This window comes from Zingiber officinale, chromosome 2A (genome assembly GCF_018446385.1).
Source record: "Zingiber officinale cultivar Zhangliang chromosome 2A, Zo_v1.1, whole genome shotgun sequence".
Taxonomy (NCBI): Eukaryota; Viridiplantae; Streptophyta; class Magnoliopsida; order Zingiberales; family Zingiberaceae; genus Zingiber; species Zingiber officinale.
Genome location: NC_055988.1, coordinates 83,794,405 through 83,817,691, shown reverse-complemented (window position 1 = coordinate 83,817,691; position 23,287 = coordinate 83,794,405). Strand labels below are relative to the sequence as shown.

Genomic DNA, 23,287 nt, shown 5'->3' with positions numbered 1-23,287 from the left:
GACCCATCCCTCAACTTCTCTATCCGTCGAGAATCGACTCGCTTGACTTGAGGAGTCTTCCGCGCAACTTCGATAGTCAGTCTCGGATGGATTCAGCACACTTCGTGGGGAGATGACCACTGGATTTACTTCTCTCTGAGATGACATGACCACCAGATTTAAGCAGATTCTTCAAGCTCTGTAAGTACCTGAGCGACCTTACCACCACCACCTGTTGATGATGATCACATACACTATTATGTTGGTACGGGAAGCATCCGACGATTGAACCAAAGTTTTGATAATGGCAAAGGGTTCAAAGTTAAGGTTATTTGTGATCTAATGTGTTTGAATGAGTTTGCAGAAAAGTCCTAAGTGTACTTAGGTAAAAGTCTTAACTGCGGTTAGGCAAATGGAAAGCCCTAGGGGGTGATAACCCTAGGTCCTAGGGGGTGGTAACCCTAGGCGGAAAGTCTTAGTGAGTCGAGAGTTTCGAGCAAAATCCTAGGGGGCGGTAACCCTAGGTTGAAATCCTGGTGTCGTGAACCAGGTAGAAGACTGGACGGGTCATGGAGTGGACGTCCAGCATGAAGACCGGAAGCCTCAAGCGCCGAGCAAAAGTTTAGTCGGTCTAAAGGACCGGACTAGCAACAGGTAACTTCTCCTGAAAGGAGTAGGTGAGGATGTGTTCCTCAGTGAGGGAATAGTAAGCATCAGTTCGACTTAGAGTTTCATCGAAACTCAAAGTCAGAACCAGACAGTTGGGTGCTGTCAAAATCTAATATTAAATATATTATTTTTTGCCTAGACTAACTTTATTTTGCAGATAATGAAGCTGCTGGAGAAAGCTGGTCCGGGCGCCCAGAGTCCAGGCTCTCATAAGGCTCCAGGCGCCCCGAGTTGGTCCAAGCGCCCGGAGTCGGTCCAGGCGCTCATAACCCAAATTCTATCTACACGTTGATGTGGCGCACGCTGAGTGGTAGAGCCACGTGGTCCAGGCGCCTGGAGGGGTTTCGGGCACCCAGAACAGGCTATATAAGCAGCCTCGACCAGAAGTTTCAACACAAGACAACAAACAACTTTCACTTCCTCGAGCTGCTCAGAAAACACCTCTCCAACGCCAGAAAACTCCGATGACTGTTCTACCGAAGAATTTTTTATTGTTGGAATTCTTTATTGATAATTACTTGTAAACTCAATTGTGTAATCTTTTTGATTGATTAGTGATTGTCCATCGAAAGCACTCTTACGTGCGGGCCTTGGAGTAGGAGTCGTTACAGGCTCCGAACCAAGTAAAAAAAATCCTTGGTGTCCTTGTTGTATTTGTTTTTGTCTTATTTCCGCTGCGAGTTTTCCGAAACAAACGAATTAGCCACGAATGCTATTCACCCCCCCCCCCCTCTAGCCCTTTAGCGCTTTCGATCCAACATTTGGTACCAGAGCGGGGTTGCTTCGAATTGGTGAAATCACCATTTAAGCAATTTTTTTGTGGTAGTTTTTAATTTTTTCAGAGTTGATTGGAATCGGTATAATTGTCGCCTTCCGATCTGATTTTATCGCAATCAAATTTTTTTTCTCGAAGTTGATGCAACACCACTCGAGTTCGTATTTTAATTTTCTTAAATTTTGCACTACTAATCCAAGACCAAGTCTTGGAACAATTTTTGGTTTTTGTGTGTGTGCGAGATATTTTTTCAACAATGGCCCATCAAGAAGGCTATAGCACAGTCCGCCCACTGTTCTTCTCCAGCGAAGACTTCGGCTACTAGAAGGGTCGAATGGAGTCCTACCTCCAAACCTAGTTCGAGATGTGGATGATGTTGGTGCAATCGACCTAGGTTTGATCGGTAAGATCATAGTTTTGATGTGTGTGTCAAAGAGTTTAAGTTAGGTTTTCATATGTATTTGATATGTGTGTTTGAGTCTTGCAGGACTTGGTGAAACACACATGAGAAGTTTAGTGCAGCTAAGCTTGGGAAGCTCATCCTAGGGCTCAGATCCTTGAGTCAGTGAAGGATGGTGTGGAAGACATCCGAGGGACCACCGGACGAGGAGCAACGGAGTGGAGCCGAGGGAAGTAGACTTCAAGGCAATGTGAAGGATGGCACGAAGAGGAGCCGCGGGCTCGAGTGCATCTGAGGGACGAAGGCCGAGGAAGAAGACTTCAAGGGTGACTTTGGAGAGGATGAGTGTGAGTGTGTAACTAGGTGCAGTCGACTGCACCAATCGACTGCTAGTTTTAGTAGTCGACTACACTAGTTGACTGCTAATTTTAGCAGCCGACTGGCAACGAATAGAAGTATTCTGTTCGCTCAGCTAGCAGCAACCAATCGACTGGTAGTTTTACCAATTGACTGGTAAATGACCGCTGGCAACCCGTTGATGCTGCGAAGTAGTCGTTGGCTACCTCCAATGGTAGCACCAGTCGACTGATGATTTTGCCAGTCGACTGGTGCCGAGATGAGTTGATATGATGATCAACTCTTTCCTCTTATTTATAGGAAGCTTTGGGGCCTGAAGGAGATTACTGATGTTTGTTGTATAACTCCTAGTCTCTGCCCAAAGCTTCCAAGTCTACTCTCTTCCTCCCAAACCTAAACTTCATCTTGTAAAGAGGAAGAGATCCTTTGTGGGAGGTTGTACTCCACCGAGAAGGAGTAAGATTTAGTCGGAGATTACCGGAGACTGATCCACCAAAGGATCAAGGGTTCATCCACCTTAAGGACATGCTGTGGAGTAGAAGCAAGCAATCTCTGAACCACATAAAGGATTTGTGTTAGCGTTTGTGTTAGCGTTTGTGTTATTTGTTTTCATTGTTTTAGTATATTCCGCTTGTGCACTAACATATTGTAGAGAAGCGATAGAAGTTGGGGTGACCTAGCTATCCAACCCCCCTCTAGCCGGCCACCGATCACCTTACAAGTGGTATCAGAGCGAGGACGCCCTTCAACGGACTAATCGCCGAGAAGAGCACTCATCAAAATGGCCGGTTCAAGCATCCATCCACTCAAATTCGAAGGAAACTTCTCTTGGTGGAAGAAGAGAATGGAGGTATTCTTCGAAACTGACTTTGACATTATGTTAATCATAGAAAATGGTTTTGAGATGCCTAGGGATCAAAATAATGAGTTGATTGAGAAAGTAAGATGGAGCAAGAAGCAAAGAGAAGAGCACGTAGCAAACTCAAGAGCAATGCACCATCTCTTAAGTGTTCTTCCTCAACAAGAAGTAACTTGGATTAGGAACTACACAAGTGCCAAGGATTTCTGGGAAAGACTCATAGACTTCATGAAGGCACATCGGAGGCAAAGTTAGCAAGAAGAGAGCTTCTCCGAACTCAACTCAACAACATCAAACTTGAAAAAGGAGAAAAGGTATCTTCACTTCATGCTAAAATTAAAGAAATTTTAAGTGGACTAAAAAGTGTAGGTGAGAAACTCTCCAACCGGGACATTATGATGAAAGTCATCAATGTTTTCCCAAGAAACTCGACATGGAGCTCAATTGTAGACTCATTCTACATTTCAAAGGATCTAGAGAAGAGCTCTCTAGATGAATTCTTTTCAACTATGGAGCTTCATGAGACACGAGTTAAAGGGCTAGATGGAGAAAGATCAAGAGGAGTAGCCCTTGTGGCAAACAAGGGAAAGGGGAAGAAGAAGAAAGCTCCATCTCCATCATCTTCCGATTTCGAGGAGTCAAATGCCTCAATGGATAGCGATCAAGAGTCATATATGGTAAGAAAGATGAGAAAAGCGTTTAAGAATTTTAATTCTAACAAATCACATGCTAGGAGAAGTTCAAGGGGCAAGAGTAGAAGAAGAAAGGTCATTTGCTACAATTGCCAAGGAGAAGGACACATGAGAGATGATTGTCCTCTCTTGAAGAAGAAGGAAGTAAAGAAGAAGGAAGAGGAGAAGAAGACAAAAGAAAAGGGGAAGAAGGCTCACAATCTAAAAGCAACATGGGACGATCCATTCTCATCGGAGGAAGAAGAACACCATGTATCCCATTTTCCACTAATGGGAATTGATGATGTAGCCTCCACCTCATCCGAAAGAGAAGAAGGAGCTCAAGTGAAGATGAAGAAGAGAGCTCAAGTGAAGGGGGAGGTCAAACTTCGGATTCGGACTTCTCGTAAGTGAGGTACATAATCTTCCTCCCCATATTTTAATTAAAATTATTTCAAGTACAAATGATGATTTATTCAAGGCTAAAAGGAAAAAACAAGTCTTTGAAACATGATATTAGCATGCTTGAAGAAAAATTAGAATCCATGACTATTAAGGATAATGATATGCATGCTTCTTCTAATAATTTGAATGATTCATGTTTAGAAGAAGAAAATAGGAAATTAAGGGAAAAGGTAGAATATCTTACCAATGCGCTTAGAAAATTTGAAATTGGCTCTAAAACTTTAAATATGATCATTGGGAGTCAAAGGGCAAGTTTTAAGAAAAATGGATTAGGATACAATGAACCCAACAATGAAAAGACCTACCATTGTTTACTTGCTAGGGGCAATCAAAAACCAAGACCATAGATAGAAAATGGATCTCTAAGAAATATTTGGTTAATCTAATTAGAAAGAATTTCTATTAGGTGACAAAGTCAATCCTCAAGGGTTAGAGGATTTTAGGTCAAGTCAACCATGAAAATCATCATTCCAATTTTTTTTGGTTGACTTGAGACCTTAAGGGGGAGAACTTAACCTTGATAGAAATTCATGATCAAGAGGGCTAAGTAGAGGTTACCTTTATCTCACAATGACTTGCATTATTTTCTAACCATAAATGTAAGATACTAGGATGATACAAATAATTCACTTATGCTTATGTCATTTTGATGAGTTATGAAATGTATCAACTTTTAGTGATCATAGGTCAACTATGGGGAAAGTAAATATTTAATTAATGGACATCTTTCCCATAGATTATAGTTGGATATTTCAAATATTTTGAAAATAATTCTATGTTTTATTTACAGTGAATAGTAATTTTGAAACATATGAATTCAAAACTAGGATTTGATTTGATACAAACTTGAGTGATTTTCAAGGTATTTGAGTTTTTATCAAAACTTCAAAAATATGATGAATTTTCATGGAAACATATTTTTCCCTATTATAGAACATTATAAGAAATATGTGTTCAAAATTTCATGATTTTTTGATTTTTCTAGAATTTTTTATGCATTTCTGAAGTTGGATTCAGAATGTTGAAATTCAGATTGGGTTTGTGCCAGTTGACTGCGATAGTTAGCAGTCGACTGGTACCTATTTTCCAACACCTTCAAGAGCTGTTTTTGGGCATTTTTAAGTCCATATTGATACCATAATATGTGTACGTGTTTGGTATAATTTTTTATGGTGTCAAATGGGGAGAAAATTGAAGGTTTAAGTTAGAAACCTAATTATGTGCAAAACTTGAAAATTAAGGTTGAGAGCATATGTTAAGGGGGAGCTTGGGTATTATGCTTCATGTTTACATATTACTTGAAATTTTCATGTTGTTATTTATGCCTAACTTAAACATATTGCCACACGTCAAAAGGGGGGAGATTATTGGTGCAATTGGCCTCGGTTTGATCGGTACAATCATGGTTTGATGTGTGTGTCAAAGAGTTTAAGATAGCCTTTCATATGTGTTTGATATGTGTGTTTGAGTCTTGCAGAACTTGATAAAACACACATGAGAAGCTTGGTGCAGCTAAGCTTGGGAAGCTCATCCTAGAGCTCGGATCCTTGAGTCGGTGAAGGATGGTGTGGAAGACATCTGAGGGACCGTCGAACGAGGATCAACGGAGTAGAGCCGAGGGAAGCGGACTTCAAGGCAACGTGAAGGATGACACGGAGAGGAGCCGCGGGCTCGGGTGCATCTGAGGGACGAAGGCCGAGGAAGAAAACTTCAAGGGTGACTCCGGAGAGGATGAGTGTGAGTGTGTAAGCAGGTGCAGTCGACTGCACCAGTCGACTGCTAGTTTTAGCAGTCGACTGGCAGCGAATAGAAGTATTCTGTTCGCTCAGCTAGCAGCGACCAGTCGACTGGTAGTTTTACCAGTTGACTGGTAAATGACCGTTGGCAAACCGTTAGTGCTGTGAAGTAACCGTTGGCTACCTCCAACGGTAGCACCAGTCGACTGATGGTTTTGCCAGTCGACTGATGGTTTTGCCAGTCGACTGGTACCGAGATGAGTTGATATGATGATCAACTCTCTCCTCTTATTTATAGGAGGCTTTGGGGCTTGAAGGAGATTACTGATGCTTGTTGTATAACTCCTAGTCTCTGCCTAAAGCTTCCAAGTCTACTCTCTTCCTCCCAAACATAAACTTCATCTTGTAAAGAGGAAGAGATCCTTTGTGAGAGGTTGTACTCCACCAAGAAGGAGTAAGCTTTAGCCGGAGATTACCGGGGACTGATCCACCGAAGGATCAAGGGTTCATCCACCTCAAGGACACATCGTCGAGTAGGAGCAAGCAATCTCCGAACCACATAAAGGATTTGTGTTAGCGTTTGTGTTCCTTCTTATTTGTTTTCATTATTTTAGTATATTCTATGTGTGCACTAACATCTTGTAGAGAAGCGATAGAAGTTGGGGGTGACCTAGCTATCCAACCCCCCTTCTAGCCAGCCACCGATCACCTTATAGATGATCATCAAGATTGGCATCTCTCTTCCACTCGATGGCTTGGGAAAACCAATGTCATGTGAGAACTGGGATGCAAGTATCATAAAGAAGATAGAAGTCAATGCAAAATCAACATGTACCCTTCAATGTGGGCTAACAAAGGAGGAACTGAACCGAGTTGGTCCGTTCACAAGTGCCAAAGATTTGTGGGAAAAGCTGATTGAGCTATACGAAGGCACCTCCGATATGAAAGTAAGTAAGCACAATTTTAAGTAAGCGCGATTTAATTTTAAACAAATTATATAACATAAAAATGTAGGAAGGTGAGACGGCTAGTCAACTTCAAGCGCGAATTCAAGATCTATTGAATGGACTCCACGCAATCGGACAGAAGGTGGAGAACTGAGACATAATCAGGTATGCGTTAAACGCTTTTCCGAGGAATACTTTGTGAGCATCTATGGTTGATGCTTACAAAGTATCCAAGGATCTTTCTTTAATTAAGTTAGACGAACTTTTCTCTAAATTTGAATTGCACGAACAGACTAATGCACATCCTGCCGAGAAATGTGTTGCATTGTTTGCAGGTACAAGTAGAACCCGGGAAGCAAAAGCAAAACACAGAATTGAACCCGAGTCCGAAGAAGAACCGGACTCAGAAGATGACGACGATGAAATAGTAGGCGAACTCATCAACTTAGTACGCAAGCTCTATAAAAAGAAAAAGGAGTTCACAAAAAAGGATATCAAGAAGGTGGTTCAGTCCAAAAAGGTACAAACGAGTCCAAAGGTAAAGTTCAAAGTAACTTTCTATGGCTGCAATCAAAAGGGGCACGTCAAGGCCAACTGTCCAAACCAAAAGGAACCAAAGAAGCAGAGGAAGAAAAAAGCACTACAAGCAATATGGGACGAGTCTTCTTCAGAAGACTCCGATGAAGAGCTCGAACAGACGAGCTTTCTTGTACTAACGGCTCGGGAACACATCGACGAATCAGAGACCGAGAGTGAATCAGAAGCCTAGTCCGAGTGAAGCCACGGATCCGTATCCGTTTCCGAAGGACCCAACCCCATTGTAAGAAATTCACTACATAATTTAGTTAATTATTTAATGCACAAGTTAGCTAAATCAAATGTCCGGGTCAAATCACTTCAAAAGGAGGTAACAGCCCTTAAACAAGTGACTAACCCTAGCTCCTTGACTGATCTCATTCAGACTGGAACCTCAACTCAAGTCCAAAATCTTGAGGAAGAGAATTCTAGCCTGAAAAATCAAGTCAAGGAACTAAAGGACACGTTGGAAGAGTTTACTTTGGGTTCCAAAAATCTTGATCTGATTCTTGGAAAACAACGAGTCGTTTACAACTGATCCGGACTTGGATTTAGGGCTAATAAAAAATACAAATCTTATTTATCCCTTGTTAATTAAACTAATAGAAAATTAGTCCAAGTATGGGTCCCCAAGTCAAACTTAGTTAATCAAGTTGGACTTGAACACTATTGGGTCTCCCAGGATCAAATTCATTACTTTAATAGACCCTATCGAGGCTATAATCTTGGTGGATCCTATTGGTGCAATATTCCCTAGGTCAAGGTTGACCTGGTTGACTGAGCTTGAATTGGGTCAAGCTCGAGTCTTGATGTTTGGATTTCGATGTTTGACAATACATGTAGACAACACATGGAGATTGCAGGTGTCACGCCCCGGAGGAGTCCCGGTCCGAGAAAATTTCGGCAGCATCTCCCCTGTAAGGCGGACAATCTGAAACTTTTCTACATCCTCAATACCTCAGCCACATGCGGCTGGAATAATAACATGTAAATAAATAAACATTCACCACGCAATAATATCATATTCAGCCTCTGGCTGACACAACCACGCAGTTTAATAATTAACAACTACATCAATATACCAAGACTCGAAAACAACCCTACTCAACTACACTCGTAAAACTCAAATCCGATGAACTCACCTCTTCTGCCGACCAGGCAGGCATGTAGTAGGATAAATCCAAATCATACCAAAAATCCATCGACATCACAAAATCCATACAATGTCTATACCATATCCAAATCCTCAAATAGAATAAGTCCAACACAGTCTAAATAAGAAACCAAAAGACAAATACAGCTTGGGGTCTGCAGGGGACTAACGACTGGAACTCTCTCCTGACAGCATCAACCTGAAAAATAACAACAATGGAGGTGGGGTGAGTCCAACACTCAGCAGGTACAACTGATATACAAAGTAATGAATTAACACCTAGCACTAATCATGCGTACAGTCTCCTGATATATGAAAGATAAAATGCAACAGAAGTAAAACAGGAGAAAGTCTGTACTAACCAGAACCTGGGTCAAAGGACAAACAGTCCAAATGGTATAGAAATCCTGTATGCATGTCAAACATAGGTATCCAAACAATATGCAGCATATAAATGCAGCAAGCACAAACACAAGCAATAAATGCATCATGCATATGATGCCAATGATGCGTCCTGGTCACCCCTGACGCTAGTCAACCATCTCACACAAAAGTGAGGCCGAGTGGGTAGGGCGCTCTGTCGTCACTACTCCTGATGAGTGACCGAGTGGACGGGATGCTGTCGGAGTACACCTATCCTCCTACCCCAAATCATAAATGGGGGAGCGCAATGCTCTCATCTCCCGGTACACAATGACGGGGAGGAACCCCTGCCGGATAACACGTTGTGTCACACTACCCATGAGTGGACCAACGGTGCCTAACAGAGTCCCTGTTGCAACACACTCTGCCTGAATCGACCACTAACCCATGAGTGGTGGTGTGTGCAGATCCATGTAACTGGCGATGTGCTCTACAATAATAGAGCGGACTATCGCACAGCATGCAATCATGCAAATGGTGCATGGCACTATCCACAGAATATCCTGACCTAGTCCATATATATATAAAAGTGCATCATAGGTCAACGAATCAAATCAAATCAATGGTGCACAGAAGGTATAAAACATAGGTCCTGAACATGGTGAAGCATGGTATATCACTACCCCCTATAAGCATGTATAAACAAATAAAGTATACATGGGATGCAAATCAAGCAATCAAGCAATCAATCAATCATGTATCATATATTGGGTAGTGACTAACCGAAACAAATAAAGGACATAATTAATGCAACTTGTTAAATTCACTACTATGTATATCAAATGACATAAGTCAAAAGTACCCGCCTCCAATCGAAAAGGTCCAAATTTGACTCCGAGATACTCGTCTCACGTCAAAGTCCTGTGTCAAACAATAAATATTTTTATTTAGCTACACTTATCATAAGAACAGCTAAATAAAATCGCTAGGACTAATTTAGGGTAAAACCCTAATCACATATCCTCAATTTACTTTCTTAAATCTAATAGTTAATTAGGGTTAGTGACTAAATCCACAATCCACCCATTAGATTAAATCCGAACCTAATTCTCTTAACACATAAACAGTTAACTACAAAACGTATCAAATTCCTACCCTTACCTCAATTTACAGCCGTGATTGATCCTTAATCAAGAAGTGTGTTTGCTGCTGGAACAAGGTGAGTGGCTGGAAATCCACTTGCACTAAACAATCAAGAAAGAAACTCACCGATCAACAAAATAATCCAATCCACAATACCAACCAGTTAGACATCTTAACCATAATTTTTCCTACATCCAGATTGCTATTGAAGTTAACCAAAAATCCTTACCTAACCTCCTCTTGTCCGGTGATGGCAGCACAACAAGGAATCAAATGCAGAGTGGGTCGGCAGTGATGAACTAGGGCACAGTGTTGGCGCAAGGGAGATCGGAGAGGGGCGGCAAAACACTCCCCTGTGACCTGTGAAGAAAGAGTTCATTGTTCCTTCATCATCTCAATACCAACATCCATAATTAGCCAAATTATCCCTGAAATGCACTATTATCCGAATTTCGATTTACCTCAACCGTGACCTAAATGCACCTCAAGGAAGGGATGACCAAGAACAGAGAAGAATATCCAAGCTCTGATCTGGAAACACAATCAGAACTGATCTGAGATTCTCCTCTCGGTCCAAAACAGTAAGAAGATCACAAGGAAATCAATTACACGATTCCTAATTCCACAGCAAGTTAGATCGCCTACCTTAAGGATCACTGCTAGGGCAAAAGGTGGCGTCGCTGTGATACACAGAGGGTGCTAGGGCACCTGGTGCGCCAGCTGCCGGCGCTAGGAAATAGCAAGGACAGCAACCAAAAATGATCGCCGGAGAGATCAAACCGTAGTCGTCGGCTTCAAGCTAGGGCACGGCGTCGGCAGGGCTCGGCTAGGGCACGGCGTGGCCGGCGCTAGGGCTGTGGGCACTAGGATCGGTGATCCACGTCGGCTGGCGGCAGTGGAGATGGGCAGTGAAGAGAGGCGCTCCACGCCGTGAGAGGGAGAGGGAAAAAAAACTCGGGAGAGGAGGGAACCGCCGGGCCGGCGCCGGTTAGGGCTCGAGTTCGCGCGGGGGAAGAAGGCTCGGGCACTCGGGTTCGGCGTCGGGGAAAACCAGAGAAAAAGAAGAAAAAAGAAAAAAAAAAAAAGGAAAAGGAAAAAATTAAAACTTTTCCTCATTAAAACAGGGTAGCCTAAACAGGCTTTTCTGGACCCCGTTTTCATCCCCGTTAACTCGTCCATACGAGCTCCGAAAAATTCCCGAAAAATTTCTAAAAATTCCGGAAAATTCCCTCATGAATATTCGCCTATTTCCGGTATTTTACAGGAGGTGCGATTGTTCATGTGGGGAGATTATGAAGAAGAGTCAAGTAGGTCAAGGTTGACTGGATATTTGACTGGAAAATCCTGGTGAGTGAAGCCAGGTGAAAGCCCTAACTGGGAGGTTAGGCAGACTAGAAAGTCCTGGTGAGTGAAGCCAGACAGTTGTGGAAAGTCCTAGTGAGTGAAGCTAGGCAAAAGAAAATCCCGGTGAGTGAAGCCAGGTGAAATACCTAGTAAGTGAAGCTAGGCAGAAGAAAATCCTGGTGAGTGAAGCCAGGTGAAAGTCCTAGTGAGTGAAGCTAGGCAGTAAGGAAAGACCTGGTGAGTGAAGCCAGGCAGTTGGGAAGTCCAAGTAGGTAAAAGGGATTGACCGGATACTTGGCATGAGGAAATCCAGATGGGTCAAGGTTTGACTAGATATCTGGTGAAAGTCCAAGTGGGTCAAGGATGACCGGACACTTGGCACGAGGAGAAAATTCCAAGTGGGTCAAAGGGATTGACCAGACACTTGGTGAGGGAGTCCTGGCAGGTCAAGGGTGACCGGATGCTAGGCATGATGTACCAACAGGTCATGGTGGACTAGATGTTAGTTTAGGGGATGTTGTACTCAGTTTTGGGCAAAAACAGGAGCTGGATCGATCAGCCGATCGATTGGCTCATGCCCAATCGATCGGCTGATCGATTGGGTGAGTCCCCGCGACAAACCTCCTCCCAATCGATCAGTGGATCAATTGGGGAGAAGTGTCGCGCGAACAGAAAGCCTCCCAATCGATCAGTCGATCAATTGGGAGCCTCCAATCGATCGGGCGATCGATTGGGAGGTGCGATTTCGTGTGATAAGCCCTAGATCGATCAGACGATCAATCCAGGAAATTCCCGAGAGCACAGAGGTGCTCTGGATCGATCGGTCAATCGATCCAAAGCCTCCCCAATCGATTGGGAGCAATCCGATCGATTGGGATTTGACCGTTGCTGTAGGATATAGCTGTTGGCGAGCGTCTCTCTCGGCAAAACTTCCACGGCTTCGATCCTTCTCTTCAGCGATCTTCACAACGACTCCACAAAGTTCTCACCGCTAGTTCTTGAAGGTTCTTGGAGGCTTGTGCTGGTGCACGTCCAAGTCAAGAGGCGAGGAAGAAGTTAAGGTTAGGGTTTTCTTGTGCAAACTTGTAAGATCTTAATGTATTTTGTTTCCCTTTCCTTTCTTCTTGTACTGAGAGCTTGTAAGGCTTCTCCGCCTTCGGTAGTTATCGTAAAGGAGTGTTTTTCATAGTGGAGGGTGCGTGAGTGTGTGGATCCTTGGACTAGTTACCTCTTCTTGAGGTGGATACCAAGTAAATCTACGAGTTAGCGTTGTAGTGTATTGTTTCTTGTAATTTCCACTGCACATCTTCACGAGAAGCAAGCAACGCTGAGCACGAGATTGCGCCGAGCTATTCACCCCCCCCCCCCCCTCTAGCTACATTTTGGTTCCAACAGAGCCAATAGAAAGACTATTTTTATTAATAAATAGATTTATCTGATGATTATTTTTTTTTTATTATTATACATGCTTAGATTAGGCTAGATAAGGACCTAGACGTAATTTACACTTGACTAGTTAGACCTAGGGGTTTCAAAAAGAAAATTAAATATTCAATTTCTTTGAAATGCTTTGTCTAAAAGTGGTGGATGATCTCATACCCAAGAAGGCCTAGTGCCTCGCCACAGCCTGGAAGCCAATCCTTCAAATATACATTTAATTGACTAATTAAAAAACCTGAGTCTATCCCAAATGTAAATTAATTCTTAGACATAATTTAAATAAAAGATAAAATTAGTCATCTCACAAAAACCTATAAGATTCTCTGATTGGTAATTTAGAAAAGGGTGAGATGGACTTAGATAAAAATTAGAATAAATCAATCTAATCAATTAATTAATCTGATTAACCTAATTAATCAATCTAATCAATTAATTAATCTAATTAACCTAATTAATCAATTAATTGACATATTCTATTTAATTAATCTGATCAATTAATTAACCTAATTAATTAAATTAACCTAAATAATTAACTCAAATTAAATTAATTAACATAATTAATTAAATTAACCTAAATAACTAACTCAAACTAAATAATTAAACTTAATTCAATTTAATTAATGAACTTAACTCAATTAATCAATCTAATTAATTTAATCAATCTAATCAATTAATTGACCTATTCTATTTAATTAATCTGATCAATTAATTAAATTAATTAACCTAATTAATTAAATTAACCTAAATAATTAACTCAAATTTAATTAATTAACCTAATTAATTAAATTAACCTAAATAATTAACTCAAATTAAATTAATTAACTCAGACTAAATAATTAAACTTAATTTAATTAATGAACTTAACTAAATTAATCAATTAATTAATTAACCCAATCAACTAATCAATTAAATTATTAAATTTTAATTAATTTAATACTACTTAATCTAACCAATTCATAACTTAAACTTAAACCTGATTAACTCAATAAATCATCTCACAATCACCCATAGGGATACCTGTTGGTGCAACCTTAGGTCAAGGTTGACCTGGTTGACCCGACTCGAGTTGTATTTTGATGTTTGACGAGAATAGAAAAGTTGTATCTTGATGTTTGACAAGAATACAAACTTGGGAGATTGTGGGTGCAACCTTCGGTCAAGGTTGACCTGGTTGACCCGACTTGAGTTGACTTGATTCGGTAAAGTCCAAGTATGGAGACTTGGCACGGAAAAGTCCAAGCAGAGATCTTGGCACGGGAAAAGTCCAAGTATGGAGACTTGGCACGAAAAAGTCCAAGCAGGGAGCTTGGCACGGGAGAAGTCCAAGTATGGAAGCTTGGCATGGGAAGTCGGAGAGGGCTCGCACTGCTCACCTGGACTAGGTCGAGAGGGCCCGGAGCCTGCCTCTCAGACTGCATTAAGCCCGAGAGGGCTCTGCACTGCCTCCTGACTAGGTCGAGAGGGCCTGAGCTCCTCCGGACCGGATGAAGTCGGAGAGGGCTCAGCCTGCCTCCTGACTAGGTCGAGAGGGCCTGGAGCCTGCTCGACCAAACAGGTCGAGAGGGTCTGAGCTCATTCTCCGGACCGATGAAGCCGGAGAGGGCCTGTAGCTCATTCTTCTGACTAGGTCGAGAGGGCCCTGAACTCGTTCTCGGACCGGATGAAGTCGGAGAGGACCGTAGCTCGCCTCCGCACTAGGTCAAAGAGGGCTCCTGAGCTCATTCTCCGGACCGGACGTGGAAGTTGGAGAGGGCTCGTGATTGCTTTCCGCAAGTGCACGGGGCTCAGTAGCTCGTTCTCAAGACCAGGAAGGCCTTACGATTTAGGGATGAGAAGCTCTAAATACATGGGCATTGGATCGGTCGCCAGACCGATCCGGATACTCAGTTTATCTCGATCGGTCCGTGACCGATCAAGAACCAAACAGATGTCATCAGAGTTATCCGATCGGCTCAGACCGATCAGAGTTTCACCGATCGTCCACGCACCGATCGTGAAGTGATCGTAAACGAGAACAGTATGGGGATCGGTCCGGGACCGATCGATTAGGCATGATCGGTCCACGATCGATCAGAGTTCCCGCATCGATCGGTGGAGCCCGATCGGTTCAGCTCAGCCGCTATGCACAACCGCCAGATTGCGTGTTGTTCTGCCTTCTTCTTCGCAGTGCGATATAAATCAGATGCGCTGTCGCCATGCTTCTTCTTCCTCACTTGCGATCCGAGCTTCACGAGCTCCCTATTCCCGAAGCTTCGTGTGAGCTTCCTAGCTGCTGGAGCCGTGAAGTTGCTGCTTCATCGAACTCCAGTCGACGAGAAGGCAAGCAAAGTGTTTTTACATTTATATTGTTCTTGTTTTCTTTCTCTATTGGTTGTACTCCATTCTTGCTGTTGCAAGAGAGATTGTGGCGAGGTTTCTCCACCCAGAAGGAGTTCATATTAGCCGGTTATCCGGGGTCTCATCCACCGACGGATTGATAGGCTTCGTCCACCTTACGGACACGCCGAGGAGTAGGAGTATCATCTCCGAACCTCGTTACATCATCGTGTTTGAGGTTTGATCTTCTCCACTTTCGTTTCTACATTGTATTTCCGCTGCGCTAACCTAAATTGTAGGAAGAAACGATAATTTGAGGTCGGCTATTCACACCCCCCCTCTCTAGCCGCATCCGAAGGTCCTAACAAGTGGTATCAGAGCAAGGTTGCTCTTCGTCGGATTAACACCCGGGGGAGCACAAGCTAGAGAATGGATCTACTTGGAGAAGACATCACGATTCCACCCTTCTACGATCGCGACGACTTCGCGTATTGGAAGGTAAGAATGAAATATTTTCTTATGACTAACCTAGTGAATTGGAATCGTGTACGAGTAGGTTTTACTCCTCCGGTGGATAAAAAGGGAGAACCTCTCGAGAAGAAGAAGTGGACGAAGGTACAAATCCACCAATCCACAATTAACGATGAGGTAACGAAAATCCTTGAATTTTCATTACCTAATGATATCTTGTGTAAGATAGGTGGATACAACGATGCCAAGGAGTTGTGGAACAACTTGGCTAAGTTCCATGAGGAGAGCTCAAATTCAAGTCATGAAGAGGAGTCAAGTGAGCCAAGTAGCTCACATCATGGAGGTATGGAATTAGAAGTTGAGGGCTACTCAACATCTAAGGAAGAAGAGGAGGAGAGTTCTTCATCAAGATTGGTGCAAGAAGAAGCCTCTACCTCCGGAAGGGATGAAGAAGAGAGCGTATATCCATCCTCAACCCTAGGTAACTCAAGCAACTTAATTTCAAATAAATTACATATAATGTGCTTTGAGTGTAGGGAATATGGGCATTACAAGAGTAAATGTCCAAAGAGGATTAGGAAGACTCCACCGGCGCCAAAGGTCAAGGAAGCCGGAGTCCCGATACGCAAGGGCAAGGAGCACGTGGTGTGCTTCCAATGCAAGCAAAGGGGACATTATAGGAGCCAATGTCCGAGGAGGAGGCAACCTCACAAGGACAAGAGACCAAGCACCTCTATAGGGGGAGCTAAGGCAAACCCTAAGGTATCCTTTAAGGCACATTCTTGCAATTCTAATAATACACATGCTAGTAATTTTATTGCAATTGTCAATAATGATAAGCATGATAACCATAGAAACCGATACATGTGCTTAAGTGCCAAACATGTTAGCCTAGGTAAGGATAATACTAGAAATGCCAACCCTAGAATTAACTCATCTAAGGTTAAGGAAAACCTAGATAGGAATCCCAAAACAACTAGACATATGTCTAGGAATACCTCAAAGAAAAATGACAAATTAAAACTTGAGGTATTAGAGAAGGAAAATCAAGTCTTGAGGTCAAGACTTGACACTTTAGAAAAGGCCCTTAAGAATTTGGAGAAGTCAACTCTAGGGTCTAAGGGTCAAAAACAAAAACCCAAGGACATGAGAGGTTTGAGTCACAAACCTAAGTCTCAAGTGGTCAAGCCCACTTATCATAATGTTCCATTCGATTATGGAACAAGACCTAGGGCTAGGGAGACCATCACCAAGGTCACAAGGGGAGTCACCCCTAGAGTTGATCTTGATGAGTCCCAAATGACCAAGGCTTTATAGCCTAGGAGGGTCATTAGGAGGGTTGCTAGGAAAGTCATCCCTAGTGAATATTTAGTGAACCCAATGAACTCAAATAGGTTTTGGGTTCCTAGGAGCGTGATTTCATCACGCTAGATGGTTTAGGGTGTGCCCACCTTATTTGGATAGGTAGTTAACCTAATCATGGCAAAAGGTGGCATTTTAGGAAGTTTCAAGGTATAACCAAGCCTTGAAAATGAAATTAAAAATTATTCCTAAGGTGATTAGGATGTGCCAACCACATTTGAGGAATTTTCTAGGGTCAATCTAATTGGCACATAGTGATCTAAAAATCTTTAGTATATGATTTTAGGTATATTACACTTAGGAATATAGAATTTATGGAAAAATGATCAAAATTATCAAAAATGGAAACTAAAGCTAGAATTAGGTATTTTCTATACCTTTATATGTTATTTGCCATATATTGTTTGCCATATGCCATGTCATGACATCATATCTAATTTACTATCATTTGAAATGTCATGATAATACTTAGGTTAGTTATATGTCATGCCTTATTTAAGTTTCATACTTTATGCCATGACATCATGACATTGGCACATGTTTCCACTTATGATATTATTTTATGTCATGTCATCATCTCTTGCATGTATGATCAATTAAATTGATTTAAGGATAAAAACACAATTTGATATGGAGATCAAATTGTTGTTTAGAAAATACATGAGAACTTAGCTTAAGATGACCTAAACCCATATCTCACATCAAAATTGACTTGGATGTGTTTGATACACCTTAGATGTGTGTGAGATATTAGGATTATGAGTTAGGATCAAGGTGCATAGTTCTTGTACCTAGATGAGCCTAATTCGAAATTGAGGATCATAGGGAAAGCTTGCGTACAAGTCATGTACACTTAGCCCTAAGATTGTGGTCCTAAATTAAATGGTTTAAAATCATTTCAAAATTGATTTGAAAAACCTTGATAAAGCTTTTCTAGTGATAGCATTCATCATTGAGCAAGTTGATACAAAGATGGATTAACCTTGAACTATTTCAAAGTCTTTCGAACTTTGTATCAAGATTTAAAAATGGAAGTTATTTTCATAGAAAACTATTTTTCCATGATAATATATGCTATGAGGAATGTATCCTCAAAATTTTACAATTTTTGAAATTTTCTGTGATTTTTTAGGGGTTTCTGAATTTCGGGAGAAAAATCAGAAATTCCTATCAGAGCTTTGTGGACCGATCAGATGGGATGCTGATCGGTCCAGGGAGGTCTGGATCGGTCACTGGACCGATCCAGGGAAGTGTGGATCGGTCTGGTGACCGATCCAGTAAAGGGCTGAGCATGCCAAAATGCTGATTTTCGACTGATTGTCTGAAATTTCAGCTGGAAGTTGGTATTTTTGATTTCTAAAGGATTGAAACTCTCCAAGACATTGTTGGTGCAATGGTCAAGGGGGAGTTGACCTTTAGGGGGAGTCTTACCTATTGGTCAAGCAGGAGTTGACTTTTAGGGGAAGTTTTTACTCGTCAAGATTAGTGATATGGGGATTGTCACTATGTTGATTGTTGTATTTAGTATCAAGGGGGAAATTAAGGGTTTCAATGAAAGGTATGGGACTTTCATTAGGAAGAAACTCTTGACCTTGATTCACTCTTTTTGATGTGTGTCAAAAGGGGAGAATGTAGAAAGGAGAATGGAGAATTTCTGGAGAATGCTCAGGGAAGAACTATTGGAAAACCTAAGTTAGGTTATCGGGTTAACCTAGCTTGATTATGGTTTTTGTCAAACATCAAAAAGGGGGAGATTGTTGGTGCAACCTTAGGTCAAGGTTGACCTGGTTGACCCGACTCGAGTTGACCTGACTCGAGTTGTATTTTGATGTTTGACGAGAATAGAAAAGTTGTATCTTGATGTTTGACAAGAATACAAACTTGGGAGATTGTGGGTGCAACCTTCGGTCAAGGTTGACCTGGTTGACCCGACTTGAGTTGACTTGATTCGGTAAAGTCCAAGAATGGAGACTTGGCACGAAAAAGTCCAAGCAGGGAGCTTGGCACGGGAAAAGTCCAAGTATGGAGACTTGGCACGGAAAAGTCCAAGCAGGGAGCTTGGCACGGGAGAAGTCCAAGTATGGAAGCTTGGCATGGGAAGTCGGAGAGGGCTCGGCAGCTCGTTCTCCGGACTAGGTCAGAGAGGGCTCGGGAGCTCGTTCTCTGGACCAGACGAAGTCGGAGAGGGCTCGGTAGCTCGTTCTCTAGACTAGATGAAGTCGGAGAGGCTCAGCCTGCCTCCTGACTAGGTCGAGAGGGCCGGGAGCTCGCTCTTTGGACCAGATAGGGTCATAGAGGGCTCGGTAGCTTGCCTCGGACCGGATGAAGTCGGAGAGGGCTCAGCTCGCTCTTCTGACTAGGTCGAGAGGGCTCAGAGCTCGCTCTCGGACCGGATGAAGTCGGAGAGGGCTCGGTAGCTCGCTCTCGGACTAGGCCGAGAGGGCTCGGTAGCTCGTTCTCCGGACCGGGCGTGGAAGTTGGAGAGGGCTCGGTAGCTCGTCCGCCGGCGGAGAGGGCTCGGTAGCTCGTTCTCAAGACCAGGAAGGCCTTACGATTTAGGGATGAGAAGCTCTAACCACATGGGCATTGGATCGATCAGCAGATCGATCCGGATACTCAGTTTATCCGATCGGTCCGTGACCGATCGAGAACCAAACAGAGGTCATCGTGAGTTATCCGACGGTCCAGACCGATCAAGAGTTTCACCGATCGGTCCATAGACCGATCGTAGCGATCGTAAACGAGAATGTATGGGGATCGGTCCGGGACGATCGATTAGGCCCGATCGGTCCACGACGATCAGAGTTCCTGCATCGATCGTGGTGGAGCCCGATCGGTCCCAGCCGCTACGACACAACGGCTAGATTTCGTGTTGTTCGCCTTCTTCTTCGCAGTGCGTATATAAATCGATGTCACATGGCTTCTTCTTCCTCACTCTTGCGATCCGAGCTTTCTGAGCTCCTATTCCGAAGCTTTGTGTGAGCTTCCTCGATTGGGTGATCACTGCTGACATCGTGAAGTTGCTGCTTCATCGAACTCCAGTCGACGAGAAGGCAAGCAAAGTGTTTTTACATTTATATTGTTCTTGTTTTCTTTCTCTATTGGTTGTACTCCATTCTTGCTGTTGCAAGAGAGATTGTGGTGAGGTTTCTCCACCCAGAAGGAGTTCATATTAGCCGGTTATCCGGGGTCTCATCCACCGACAGATTGATAGGTTTCGTCCACCTTACGGACACGCCGAGGAGTAGGAGTATCATCTCCGAACCTCGTTACATCATCGTGTTTGAGGTTTGATCTTCTCCACCTTCGTTTCTACATTGTATTTCCGCTGCGCTAACCTAAATTGTAGGAAGAAACGATAATTTGAGATCGGCTATTCACACCCCCCCTCTCTAGCCGCATCCGAAGGTCCTAACAATACCATGTTTGATAATCTAGACTGGGTGAGATAAAACATTAAGGAGTTAATTTCAATCAAATTAAACTATCTTTTGATCCGTCAAATTGAACCAAATCAAATACTTTATGTATAGGAACATAAAGATTTGGATCAATGGATGCTAGATAGTGGATGCTCCAGGCACATGACTGGAAATAGATTGAAATTCACTAAGCTGAAATTTAAGAACCTAGGGTCCATTGCATTCAGCAATGACAGAACACTTAAAGTAATCGGAACAGGTAATATCCAACTGAGTTTCGATTTCTATATTCGAAAAATTTTATTGGTTGATCGACTGAATTTTAACTTAGTATTAGCCAATTATGTGACTCAGGGTACTTAGTCACATTTTCAAAATAGAAGTACTTAATTAAAAATGTTGAAAATCCTAAAATCACACTTAAGGGAATTAGGAAAAAGAATATCTATACAATTGATTTACGAACCTCCTCATTTAAGTGTCTATTGACACAACAAGAGGAAATTAAGTTGTGGCACAGAAGACTGGGTCACACTCATACCAGACTCATTTCAAAAATGAGTCAAAATGACTTAGTTAGAGGCTTGCCCAAATTAAAATTTATAGAAAATTTATTTTGTAATGCTTGTCAACAGGGTAAACAAACCAAAGATGGAATTTCTATTTTTCAAACAAAATATGCTAAGGAGTTAATTAGAAAATTTAACATGGAAAATTCTAAAAATATAAATACTACAATGGCAACTAATGTTAAAATAGACTCTGACTTAGAAGGAAAACCAGTAGACTTAAAATACTATCGAAGTGTGATAGGGAGTCTACTCTACCTAATTGCAAGTCGGCTGGACATCCTATTTACAGTAGGTATGTGTGCAAGATACCAATCTTGTGCAAAAGAGTCACACCTAACAAATGTTAAAAGAATACTTAGGTATATTAAGGGAACCCTAAATGTAGGATTTTGGTACCCTAGGACTTGCACCTTTGACCTAATTGACTATTCTGACTCAGACTATGCCGAGTGTAAACTAGATAGAAAAAGTACAAGTGGTAGCTGTCAATTTCTAGGTCAGTGCCTAATAAGTTGGTCAAGCAGAAAGTAACACTGTGTTGCTTTATCCACTACTGAAGCTGAGTACATAGCCCTAGGGGAATGTGCATCTCAACTATTATGGATGATGCATACTGATCTGGTGGTAAAGGAGGGGGCCCGGCCGTACACCGTACAGTGGTCAACGACACATGGAAGCCAAAGTCAAGATGGTCAGCCCAATGGCCTTGCCGAATGGGAAGGTCACCTCGTCGATCGACGGTGATGGCGCACAGGCCGGCGCGAAGACAGCTCGACTGCAGATCGGGTTTTCGACACTCCTAAGCTGATCTGCCGAGTGGCTTGCCCGCTCGGCTGAGCTATAGATCAACTAAGACTGCAGGCCCATCTGAGTATGTGGCTGAGCGGTCTTCTCACTCGGTCTGGTACGCTTAAGGCCGGGATGGCCGAGCGACCATCCCACTCGGCCTAGCAACCGACAGAAGATTCAGAAGAGGACAAAAGGGGCGGTTGGTAATATCCTTCTTGAGACATGTGCCTCCAACAGACAGCATAGTCGACAACCGGACCGGACAGAGAATCGTACGAGAGAAGTTTCCACTGTCATGTCAGAGATATGCTTGGACGGTTGTGGTATGGCGTCAGACATGCTTTTCTGACACATCCATTCCAAGGTATGCTTCGGGGAGCGTGCACACCTCGAGAAGCATGCGCGTGCCTCCTAGGGATCCTTTATAAGGACCATCCCCAAACTTCGACGGAGGTATGCACTATTCATCGCTGTAGCTACAGTCTTGTTACTCTACTTCCATTCTATTACGCAGGTGCCTGACTTGAGCGTCGGAGGGTCGTCGCTGGGAACCCCTTCCCGGCTCGGCTTTGTTGCAAGTTCGTCGGAGGTCCGCATCATCTTGAAGGTTACTTGAGGATAGCAACGAGCGTCACGTCCCCAGCATCTGTCAACTCGACTCTCGGACAGGATCACATATCTTAAAGAACTATCAACTAGAATATAAAAACATAAAAATTTCAATTAATAATATAAGTTCAAGTAACTTAACCAAGAATCTAATTCACCACTCAAGGACTAAACACATAGAAGTAAAACACCACTTTGTAAGGAATCATGTAACTAAGGGTGACATTGTACTTAACTATGTTGAGTCCAAGTCAAATCTGGCTGACATTTTCACAAAAATCTTACCTGAACTTGAGTTCAATGTACTTAGAAGGCAAATAGGGATGTGCTTAGTAGAATAAAGGTTACTTTCAAAATTGATTCTTCTTTTACTATTTTAAAATTTGTAATATTTTACTTGGTTTTAAATTCTAGGAAAAATGTTTTCAGAATTCCAATTTTGTTAGTTCTTCTAAATTTGGACTTAGCCTAGATATTTACCCTTTAGAAAGTATGGACCCCTAGTATTCAGCCAGAGCATCTCACAAGCACACTATGTTTACCTTGCTTATGTATGAAAAATACTTAGAATGGTGTGAGATGCATAAGGTACTGTCTGGACTTCAAAATGCTTATTTCTGTACATTGACATAAGTTTGGGCGATAAATACAAAATTCATATTAATCAAATTAAGTTATCAATGTAACACCCCACCCTCCTTACTACTGGACTGTGAGGGCGGAGCGCTACTGGACTACTAACTTATCTTAAATAACATTGCACACATGTTGAAAGTAATTCCTAAAACTCTCGGAGGACTCAAAACTTACAATTAACTAGCAGCGGAAGACTAAATGACTCATCTAATACATTCTACTCAACTCTTTGT

General features: G+C 42.4%; 1 long non-coding RNA gene across 1 annotated transcript; it reads right to left on the bottom strand.

Annotated features, from left to right (window-relative positions):
* Window positions 1-10,443: 10,443 nt before the first annotated feature.
* Window positions 10,444-10,811, bottom strand: LOC122039749. The gene is made up of 3 exons (XR_006128361.1): window positions 10,739-10,811; window positions 10,555-10,619; window positions 10,444-10,477 (listed from the first exon to the last, which is right to left on the bottom strand). It is a non-coding gene; the product is annotated as an uncharacterized LOC122039749 (long non-coding RNA).
* Window positions 10,812-23,287: the final 12,476 nt, after the last annotated feature.